This window comes from Babylonia areolata, chromosome 20, assembly GCF_041734735.1.
Source record: "Babylonia areolata isolate BAREFJ2019XMU chromosome 20, ASM4173473v1, whole genome shotgun sequence".
NCBI classification, from domain to species: domain Eukaryota; kingdom Metazoa; phylum Mollusca; class Gastropoda; order Neogastropoda; family Buccinidae; genus Babylonia; species Babylonia areolata.
The window spans coordinates 11144927-11155879 of NC_134895.1; the positions used below are offsets into that span (position 1 = coordinate 11144927).

The window sequence follows — 10953 nt, forward strand, 5'->3', positions numbered from 1 at the left end:
GATAAACTATACACAAAAAGAGGGCGGGGAGGAGGAGCTAATTTGGTCAGACCTGAAAGAGCTGAGTGCATCAGTTAGACGACGCAAAAGATCGGAGACAGTTTCAAAGTGAAAGGTTCAAGAGACAGAAATAACAACGGCGGCTGACAATGGAATGTTTGAAACTGGGAAGGTGGAAATAGAACGGATCTGTAGCTGATCGTATTAATCAGTACAGTGTGCTGCTGCTTTCACGTTTTTTCCCCCGTCTAATTTTGCTCAGTTTCATTCTGTTTATTTTATTTCATTATTAAATTTTATGGTTCTTAACCGACAGCATCTTAATTGTCGATTGACAACAACGAAAGACATTGATCAAAGTCAAAACAATTGTTCGAACAAACGAGAAAACAAACAGAGACTATAAGAAAGACGCTAAGAAGTTTCTAGAACACTGAGCGGCACATTGTTACCGTCAAACAATGATCGTCCTCGACGATGTCAGTTGGCATCACTGGTCCGTTTCGAAGCAGATCTCAGGACGCAGCCATGTTGTTTACAAAACGGTGACGGGGTAATATGGTTCCCACTTCAAAACTGTCTTGACTTCCGGTTTATTATTGCGGTATAAATGAATATACGAATCAATAGATACGTAAATAAATAAGTGAGTAAACAAACGAACAAACAAATAATCATAACTATATTACTGCTTCGTTTGCATACCCGTTTGTGTCAGTCCATTGTTTAAATTTCGCGTTTGGTTATTCTGTTCTAAAGTCAAAACATTTTACTAAGCACTCCATGGCCTTATATTACGAAGTGGGTTTTTTGTGTGTTTTTTCTTGTTTTTGTTTTGTTTTTTGTTTGTTTGTTTGGTTTTTTTGGGGGGAGGGGGGGGGGCGTGGGGGGCGCGGGGGGTGTTGTTGTTTTTCTAGCAATGCTCAGATGAAATTTTGCTTTTGTGTGTAACACTTGCGACAGGAGAACTCAGTTTTTTTGTTTTGTTTTTGTTTTGTTTTGTTTTGTTTTTGTTTTTTTTGGGGGGGTTGTTTTTTTGTTTGTTTGTTGTTGTTTTGTTGTTGTTGTTGTTGTTTGTTTGTTTTGTTTTTTGCTTTTTTGTATTATGTGTGTTTTGCACACACACACACACACACACACACACACACACACACATGCCATCAATACTGTTGTTATATTCTGATGGTGATATGGTGTTGTCAAAGTTGTCACTGTTGTTGCAGTGTTAAGTACCAGCATTCATACATCTTTATCAATTGGTATTGTGTAACTTAGATGTTAAACATATTTGGATGATAAATGCATGTCTTCTTGACTGAAGATTTGCTGCATGGTTGGGTAAGGAGGATGGGGTTGGATGATTAAAATTTGTTGTCATATTTTTTACGTATGCGACCGTTTTAAATCCTACCATTAAGGTTGCCATATTCCATCTTCGAAGATATTATGCATGCTATTTGAATGCACCCGGTATTATCTACACCATCGGCACTGACATGGCAAGCCAACCTGGCATTCTCTTCCCGAAAGATGGTGATAAGATTCAATCTGTGTTCAGTGTGTGTTCGTAGGGGAGAAGCACCAAGTATGAAATAGTGCCTTTCATGAAACACTGCTCAAACGATGTAAAGGGGGGGAGTTTCAAAAAACCTAGCAGTAGAGTAAACGAAAAGGCCAGATACCTCCAGTGACCACTGGTCAGTGTTCGAGATGGCGATTGCTTTTCAACTGTGAAGCAGAAAGTAAAATTTCAATTCCGTTTTGTGCTGAAAAATTGCTTTGTTTGTTCTGCCATGATCATTCTGTACATGTTGCAAACATTTCTAGACTAATAATCACAATAATACAGTCCACTCACTTATAAACGAGGCAGTAGCATTGACGCAGAATTTATTTCTTTTCAGAAGAGCAGGCATGTTAGTGGGTACCAACATTATACCTAGTATAAAACACGTAATATTTCTTTTATGAAACACTGTTTAAGAACTGTGTTTCGTAACAGGAGCGGTCTTTCACGATTCTATTTTGAGAATGCTTCAAAAAGTATATTAGCAGGGGATGTAAGCAACATCTCAGTGCACTTTCAAGCGAAAGATAGAGCATCGTGCGAAGACAGTTTGGGTTATATTCTCTCTCACTCTTTCTGTACGTGTGTGCGTGCGTGCGTGCGCGCGTGTGTGTGTACGCGTGTGTGTGTGTGTGTGTGCGTCTCTTTCAGAAATCAATGTTTAGAAGAAAGTGCAGGTAAGTTGAGCATGTTGGAAACAAGAGCACCCCATAATTGTTCCAGCCTCCCAACAGCATGTGTAATACTCTGATGTTGAGAACAGGTATACACTTCATGTGTTTATTCCACGTCAGAAATTTCTTTGGCGAGAAATACTTTAAACCAATTTTTACGAATTTCACCTTCTCCACGTTTGTGTGTTAGCATGCTTTTGCGTCCTTGTGTGTACTAAGTATTACATGACAGATGATATCAACACCTTCGTTTGTCTGCGTAACAGCTTACATCTTGGTGCTTCAATATCTGTACACAGAAAAATGTTACACGTTGTTTTCTTTTGCCGTTGATTTGTTTATTTTGTACTGTCAGTAATTTGGGCGCATGACAGTCATGAAGGTATATCTACCACCCGTGCTCATATTTCATGCACCAAGTGCTCAAATTAGCTAATGTGATGGGAAATTGAGCTGCTTTTTTAATTATAAATACTCCGTTTTATCTATTGTTTTCCAAATTACTGAAAAATAATTCTTTGATACCTGAAGTATTTTGTGCCCTTTTCTGGCTGAAATCTTATGTGTGCATTTCCGTGTCATATATAGTTTCTCATTTAATCAGGTTCCAAATTAAGGTGCTCAATTTTGCATGAATTCCCCTATTTGGATATTGCACAAGTTACGAAATTATGTAAACACTGACGGTGTGTGGGTGCACTGATTGCAATCATCTGCTGACTTTTGGTGTTAGCTGCATTCCACATTGAGAAAAGAATAGCATGCCTCGGTCCCGTCACCTAGAATAAACTCCCCCACCAAAATAGTCATGCTGAAACTAATTCCCATTGGCTTCAAAACGCATCTGTACAAATCTGCTTTCATGGATGTCTAGGTGTTGGAGTGTGTGTGTGTATGTGTGTGTGTGTGTGTGTGTGTGCGTTTGTGTGTTGCCGCTGACACATTTCAGTGTAGCTGTTTTTACTTTTTGTCAACATTTCTCTGTGTGTGCGTGTGCATGCACACGATTTGTCACTGACACATTTCATTGTTTTTCTTGTCACTGTCTCTGTGCATAATACAGGCTGCATGTCACTACAGTGCATTTACCCTGTTTTTTACTTCTTTTTTGGTCTACAAGTGTGTTTGTGTTTCCATCAAAGTGGGTTTTTCTTCAAAATTTTGCCAAGGACAACTCTTTTGTTGCTTTGGGGTTTTTAATGAGTGCAAAAAGCATGCTACACACGGGACCTCTGTCATCTCATCCGAATGGCTAGTATCCAGACCACTTTTCAAGGTCTAGTGAAAGGGGAGAAAATACTATAGAGAGTTGGATTCAATCCTGTGCACTTGAAAGATTCTCTTGCTTTCTAGGCATACATGTTACCACTGACCACCACTCCACTTGCTAAAGTCTTTGATTATAGCACCCTGTGTTTTCATTTTTTGTTACCATTAATTTTTTCCCCTAATACTATTTATTGTTTGCCTCTGGGCCTCTGTGCTAAGGAGGTAAAGCAAATTATAAATATGTATTTTAATATTGTTTTGGATACTTAACTCATCCTGACTTGGGAACATAAACCCAAGTCTTAGCTTACGACACATTTGACATTTTGCAACTTTTCCCTTGCAAGCAGTACACACACAAACATATGAATTGTGGTGTTAATAAAAATATTTATTGGTTGCCTGGTTGAGCATAGCATCAAGGAATGGAATGCTGATTGTGATAGTTCACAGAATAACACAAAGGAAGAACACAGAAATGCCAAAGCAAATTTCAAATATACTTGAATGAATCACTCAATATTCATTCTTTTTTTAATTAGCAAAGTCATGTACAGAATTTTCAAGTACTGTCAAAATCTAAAAAGTTAGGTTGTTTTTTTTAATATAATCAACAGACATTGGGAACGCTTTCTGTGTGTGTGTGTGTGTGTGTGTGTGTGTGTGTGTGAAAGTGCGCTTCAAATAATGTATGCTTACATTTACTGTCACAAGACCAGGTTAACTCATCACTTTATGGCATTCCTGCAGAGAACAATGCTTCTTCCCTGCAGACAGGTGCTATGAAAAAGCCTGCGAACATCATCTGCCAATGTCGGTGAAGAGGAACCACATCTTTATCCCTCTGGAATTGCTTTTAGTTATGAGGTGTGTTTCAGTTTCAGCTTCAGTAGCTCAAGGAGGCGTCACTGCGTTCGGACAAATCCATATACGCTACACCACATCTGCCAAGCAGATGCCTGACCAGCAGCGTAACCCAACGCGCTTAGTCAGGCCTTGAAAAAAAAAAGAAAAAAAAAAGGTGAATCAATGATAGATACGCTTACACAAATAAATAAATAATAACTATAATGTAAAAAAAAAAAAAAAAAAAAAAAAAGAGATGTGTGTGTGTGTGTGTGTGTCTTTTTTTTGTCTTTATTTTTTTGTCAGCTGTATGGAAATTGTGTGTACTGTTTCAGACAAAGTAGGTCAACATGCATTTTTTTAAGTAAGGGAAATTGAAGGGGAAAAAAAAACTGGTAAAGGATCAGGAATAAAGATTGTTTAACACCACCATTAAAGAAATGTACTAATTCAATGCAAAGTGGTGTAAGGAGAGGACTGGTACCTATGCCAACCCCTAGACACAGTAAATTTGAAATCATTGCCCCTTTGGCTATGAAAGGCTATGGGACCTTCAACCTTTAACCGAGGTACCTTGGCAGGGCTGGTTAGGTGTTGGGTACTTCTGATCCAGTGTTCAGTGTTCAGAATTTGAGGCCCCGTTTTAGCATGGTGTCGTGTCCTTTGGGAAAGGCACTTTACTCCAATTTTCCTCGCCCCACCCAGGTGTGAATGGGTACCTGGCTTTGGTAAGGGGAAGGTTTAAAGCGTTGGAAGGTGAGGACTGGGCCCAGCTTTCCTCTGCTGAGCCCTAGACACAGTGAATATAAATACACTGCACCTGTGGCGGTAAAAACGCTACAGGACCTACATCCTCAACCTTTTTTCGTCTTCTGCAACGTTTATTGCAGTAAATCTCACCAACCAATGACCCAGTCATATTGCCCAGCTCAACCCAAAGAGTGTCAATGGAAAAGTACTGCAAAATGACAAACCTTCATCTGGAAGACAACTCAAGTTCAACAAATAAGATGATGGGGAACAAACAAATTCAAATAACCCTGAGCTTATCTGAAGGTCCTTCACATGTCACACTTTGTATCTACAGAGTCTGACTGCTACCTCAGTAAGTGATGGCCAGGTCATCCTAGGGGGACTCCAAAGAAACTGGGCACATTGCTTTTGATTACATACAGTGACAGTCAACAGTCATGTGGACACTGTACTGTGCCACTCTAGGTTATGTCCAGTGACAGTCATCGGTCAAGAGGACAGTGTGCCATTCTTGGTTACATCCAGTGACAGTCCAGTTATGAGGACGCTGCGCCATTCTTGGTAACATCTAGTGACAGTCAACAGTCATGTGGACACTGTCATTCTTAGTTACGTCCAGTGATGGTCATGTGGACACTGTGTCATTCTTGGTTACATCCAGTGACAGTCAACAGTCATGTGGACACTGTGCCATTCTTGGTTACATCCAGTGACAGTCAACAGTCATGTGGACACTGTGCCATTCTTGGTTACATCCAGTGACAGTCAACAGTCATGTGGACACTGTGCCATTCTTGGTTACATCCAGTGACAGTCAAGTCATGTGGACACTGTGCCAGTCCCTTTGGTTTGTGGTGGAAAGCTGCTTTCCAACTGTGATTCTCCACGAAAAACCTGATCAGTAACTTTTGCATTTGTGCCAGGCAATCAAAATACTCTATCAAAGTACATGATAGGAAGAAGATGAGAGAGACAGAGAGATACAAATGAATCATAAAAAAAAAGAGAAAAAGAACGCATGACCTTGATCTGGTCTTCACAGTTTGGTATAAATATGTGCATATGTAATTTAATTATTGATTTCACCATATCCTTTCTGGCAGTGGATGTGGAAGTGGTGATAATATCCACCCTAGAAAGGGAAATGAACGGGGCAAAATAGAATTCACATTACATGTCATATCTATATACATGATATATGCTAGATATGTTGTTTTGTGCTCTGATTTCTCATCTCTCGATAACAAACAAATGATAGAGGAATATAAATAATATTCATCAAAACCATCCACAAAGACAAGTCTACAAAAAGCCAAACAAGTTTCAGTAAAAATATATTGTGAACATTCCCTGATTTTTTTCCCTTTTTTTTTTTACAAATGTAATCACAACATGAACATTTTAAATCATTCTGACCATCATACATGATTCCTAACTGATCTTTGTCTACAAGTCATTCACAAACACATGTAAGCAAAGCACACCCTCCTCACATGCCCGCCCACCTGCTAAAATTTCTGTCTTGACAAGGAGAGATCAGAACATACACATTTATGCACCAGCAAAGCTGCCTTCTCACATGTCTGGAGTAATGGGAGATGGGGGGTGGGGTGGAAATGAAAAAAAAAAAAAAAAAAAAAAAAAACCCAACAAAATATCATCACCACCTAATTTACATTGGAAAGCCTTGTCACTGATAAAGCTGCAGAAAGCAAGACACATCCACCTGTTTGTGTAAACACTAACCACTGCTGAGATCTTGGGAAGAGTGACAGCTGAGTGATGGAATGCTTGGGACAGGGATGTGCCATGCACTGATATGTTTCTCAAAAGTCAAAGGCACAGTGGTGCTGGCTCTCACAGACAGCAGTCACAAACTGTCATGTGGGAAGCCTTCTTCTTGACCAGCAGACAAAGGGAATTTCTAACACTGAAACTCCAGAAGGTGGGGATACTGTTTATTTTGAAAGAAACCCCAGCATCCCTACAGGTGGGAAGTGACCAAGTGTTTCAGGTCTGAGGTCACGTTACAACTGGTGATCCTTCCGTTTCTACATATGTAGTGTGTTTTTACACAGACAGACATTTTGAAGGCATGGGAAATTATCTGTGCATCAGCAAATAATGGCTCACATGCACAGGCTTCAAGGACAGAGATGGTTTCTCATTCTGCATAGTCCCATAAAGAGATCACGTGGTTTTCTCTGTTGTTTTCCACTGCAAAAAGAATACCACCTGTAGTTTGTTGTTCTCCAGTCACCAAATGTCCATCACCTGAAATATCTATCAACTCTGTGAACAACACTGTACAAGTCAAATGCACATCTTGAACAAAATAACCAACACAAAAAACATTAAACAGCATATTAAACAAATATTACTGCATACAGAAAAACACAAACTGGAATATCTTGAACAAAAAAAAAAGCATTGACAAGTGTATCAAACAACTATCAGAAAACAAACTGGTGTAACTCAAATGCATATCTTGAACAAACAAGAAAAACAGACCAATATCAAATAAACAGTTATCACTGCATTCAGCTGGCACAACATTTTCTTCTATCGAAAATAAACATGTTAAACACAGATATCTAAATTTGTCCACAATAATGTCTAAATGGCCAGACAATGTTTTCTTTTTTTTCTTTTTTTTCCATCTCAAATAAGCGCACAAGCCCAAACACAACATTTCACTGGCAAACACTGACACAAAAGATAACGAGTTTACATCACACTCACCACTTTTCATTGGCAAACACTGACATGGACCGTAACTAGTTAATATCACACACACACACACACACACACACACCACTTTTCACTGGCAAACACTGACACAAAAGATAACGAGTTTACACCACACTCACCACTTTTCATTGGCAAACACTGACATGGACCGTAACTAGTTAATATCACACACACACACACACACACACCACTTTTCATTGGCAAACACTGACACGGACCGTAACTAGTTAATATCACACACACACACACACACACACACACACACACACACACACACACACCACTTTTCACTGGCAAACACTGACACGGACCGTAACTAGTTAATATCACACACACACACACACACACACACACACACACACACACCACTTTTCACTGGCAAACACTGACACGGACCATAACTAGTTAATATCACACACACACACACCACTTTTCATTGGTGAACACTGACACAAAACATAACCAGATCACAGAACACCACCCCTCATTTGCAAACAACACAGAGCTTAACGAATTAATATCACACGCACATACACCACTTTTTGGGGGTCAAAGACCATCTTGCCCAACTACTGAACATGACGAACAACAATGGTTATCAACTAAACACGACTGCAACACACCACAGCAACATGAACTGAAAGGCTGCCCAAAAAATGTAATATCTACTGTAGGACTTTAGCCAGGGTTCAAAATGAGAACTATTTACACAGCACCAGAAAAGAATAATCTGTGTCATACAACCACTGCAACGACCACAGCAAAATGGTGAACACACATGCACACACACACACACACACTGAACACATACATACAATACCCTTATGTGAACACACACACACACACACACACACACACACACAATCTCATTGAATGTACAATTACATCACATATACTTTTAGAACACAAAGTTATTTCCCCACCCCCACATGTTTGCATGTACTTGATTCAGTCAATAGAATGTAAGCATGTTCTGTTTGCTGGGGAAATAAACCACAAGACACAGTCACAGACATTATATATCTGACAACAAACAAAAAGAAAAGAAAAGATGTCTGCACTTTACTTAAGAAATGAAGTATACCGGGGTAATACTTTACAGACAGAAAGAATGGTCCAGGCACACTGTCACCAGTCAACCCATCTTTTCTGCACCACAAAGACATACTGTTATACACAATGGGATAAAATGGTGGTGGTTATCATTTCTTCAAATGGTTTTTCGTTTTCCTGAGAAAGAAAATGGAAGGGAAAAGCTAAACATCAAAGTCAGCTACCAGAGGAAAACAAATGTACACATATCACAGTGAACCTACCAGAGGAAAACAAGTTCACACAAGTCACAATCAACTATCAGAGCAAAACAAAACAAATTCACATGAGTCACAATCAACTATCAGAGCAGTCACAATCAACTATCAGAGCAGTCACAATCAACTATCAGAGCAAAACAAAACAAATTCACATGAGTCACAATCAGCTACCAGAGGAAAACAAAACAAATTCACACGAGTCACAATCAACTACCAGAGGGAAACAAAACAAATTCACACGAGTCACAATCAACTACCAGAGGAAAACAAAACAAATTCACACGAGTCACAATCAACTATCAGAGCAAAACAAAACAAATTCACATGAGTCACAATCAACTATCAGAGCAAAACAAAACAAATTCACACGAATCACAGTAAGCTACCAGAGGAAAACAAAACAAATTCACACGAGTCACAATCAACTACCAGAGGAAAACAAAACAAATTCACACGAGTCACAATCAACTACCAGAGGAAAACAAAACAAATTCACACGAGTCACAATCAACTACCAGAGGAAAACAAAACAAATTCACACGAGTCACAATCAACTACCAGAGGAAAACAAATTCACACGAGTCACAATCAACTACCAGAGGAAAACAAATTCACACGAGTCACAATCAGCTACCAGAGGAAAACAAATTCACACGAGTCACAATCAGCTACCAGAGGAAAACAAATTCACACGAGTCACAATCAACTACCAAAGGAAAACAAAACAAATTCACACGAGTCACAATCAACTACCAGAGGAAAACAAAACAAATTCACATGAGTCACAATCAACTACCAGAGGAAAACAAAACAAATTCACACAAGTCACAATCAACTACCAGAGGAAAATAAATTCACACGAGTCACAATCAACTACCAAAGGGAAACAAAACAAATTCACACGAGTCACAATCAACTACCAGAGGAAAACAAAACAAATTCACACGAGTCACAATCAACTACCAGAGGAAAACAAAACAAATTCACACGAGTCACAGTCAGCTACCAGAGGAAAACAAAAAACAAAAGCACTCACATCACAGTCAACTACCACATTTCTGGATCAGGGAGAAAAATGCAACACTAAATCAACAGTTCCTCTGTCCATCATCACAGAAAATTGTACCTGCCTATGGAATGCACAACAATGAACAAAGTACAGGGCATTTACTTTAGTTCTACACACAAGCACAACCATGACGACACATCTTCAGGTGATACGTAACACATACACATCACTGTCCACAGACACTGAGGAATGACTGGCTACATCTCAAGTAAACTGGGTAGAAAAACTACAGTCTGCCAATAAAAAAGTACCAACTGATATGTTTGCTGTTATTGCTGTGTTTTTTCCCCCCAGTATTATAATAAGTGGCATGCAAACTGGAACTAAATGTCAAGAAATTTCATCACAACATTTATGAGGGAAAAAAAATTCTACAAACGGTGGTTCCATATAGAAAACTATCACACAAGCAGATATGCATAGCCCAACACAACACAAAACAACCCCCCGCCCCCCTAAAAAAAACAAGGACAGCTAAAATATATTTGCATTCAATGAACCAACCACAGGGTCTGCTTTGAAGGTAGAAGGAAATACAAAGAAATATCAACAAGAAATATATGGGAACTGGGATGGAAGGAGACCACCCAAAGCAGTAACAGACATGGTTCAAACAAGATTTCAACACATGTTAGTAATTCCACAATTTATGTCATGTGCGTAAACATGTAACACGTATCTATCAAACAACAGAAATACCAGTGATTTGAC

General features: G+C 39.1%; 1 protein-coding gene across 1 annotated transcript in view; it reads right to left on the bottom strand.

Moving 5' to 3' along the window:
* Positions 1-545, bottom strand: part of LOC143295136 (uncharacterized) — a 16626-nt gene extending 16081 nt beyond the window's left edge. The window contains exon 1 of the mRNA XM_076606701.1: positions 453-545. The gene's annotated coding sequence lies outside the window, so the exon portion shown is untranslated. The remainder of the gene's footprint in view (positions 1-452) is intronic.
* Between the last annotated feature and the right edge of the window lie 10408 nt (positions 546-10953).